Below are 562 nucleotides of genomic sequence, written 5' to 3'. Positions count from 1 at the left end.
TAGGCTTGAGTTATGTAAAAGTAAAAAAAATCGGGCTAGCCAATCTTAGAATCAACTTTTAAATAATTATTTGTGATTGGAAATTCATTGAACAAATAAGTCACCTCTCATCTGGAAATATCATGATATTGTCATAAATTTTAAACTTTAAAAAGTAAAAATAAAAAATACAATATTACAAGATTATTACATGAATTTCAAACTTTTGAAAAGTGAAATCTAGAATAAACTAAAGAGTTTTCAAATTGAAAAAAAAATTGGTAAGTTTTGGTCATTATTTAAACATGGATCCTTAAATATGGCTATTTGTGCATTTTCTTCAAAAATAGAGAATAGTAAATGACCCATACCCGAGTCCGAACACCCAAAAGCAAACTCACGAATTTGATATTCTCTTTTCTTGTTCCCTACTCCACTTTTATCCAACTCTCACCCCTCTTCCTCATTCTCTCTGTAATCAAACAACTCCAACAATGGCAACAGCGATGGTTCTCGACCCGAAACCCGCCGAGAAACCACCGGCAACACTGCCGGAAACCTCCATCACCGACGTTCCTTCCGA

At 33.8% G+C, this 562-nt stretch overlaps 1 protein-coding gene and 2 long non-coding RNA genes across 4 annotated transcripts in view; 1 reads left to right on the top strand and 2 right to left on the bottom strand.

Moving 5' to 3' along the window:
• LOC102582711 (60S ribosomal protein L10-like) overlaps positions 1-562 on the bottom strand; it is a 37,817-nt gene that overhangs the window by 14,966 nt on the left and 22,289 nt on the right. The gene's annotated exons all lie outside the window — the stretch shown is intronic.
• LOC107059994 (uncharacterized) overlaps positions 1-562 on the top strand; it is a 23,089-nt gene that overhangs the window by 3,690 nt on the left and 18,837 nt on the right. The gene's annotated exons all lie outside the window — the stretch shown is intronic.
• LOC107059995 (uncharacterized) overlaps positions 466-562 on the bottom strand; it is a 2,755-nt gene continuing 2,658 nt past the window's right edge. Inside the window, exon 2 of the long non-coding RNA XR_001473079.1 lies at positions 466-538. This is a non-coding gene — a long non-coding RNA (uncharacterized lncRNA). The remainder of the gene's footprint in view (positions 539-562) is intronic.

The sequence above is a fragment of the Solanum tuberosum genome, unplaced genomic scaffold (genome assembly GCF_000226075.1).
Source record: "Solanum tuberosum cultivar DM 1-3 516 R44 unplaced genomic scaffold, SolTub_3.0 scf00052, whole genome shotgun sequence".
Classification (NCBI taxonomy): Eukaryota; Viridiplantae; Streptophyta; class Magnoliopsida; order Solanales; family Solanaceae; genus Solanum; species Solanum tuberosum.
Note: the sequence above shows the minus strand (reverse complement) of the source record. Positions and strands in the feature narration are given on the sequence as shown.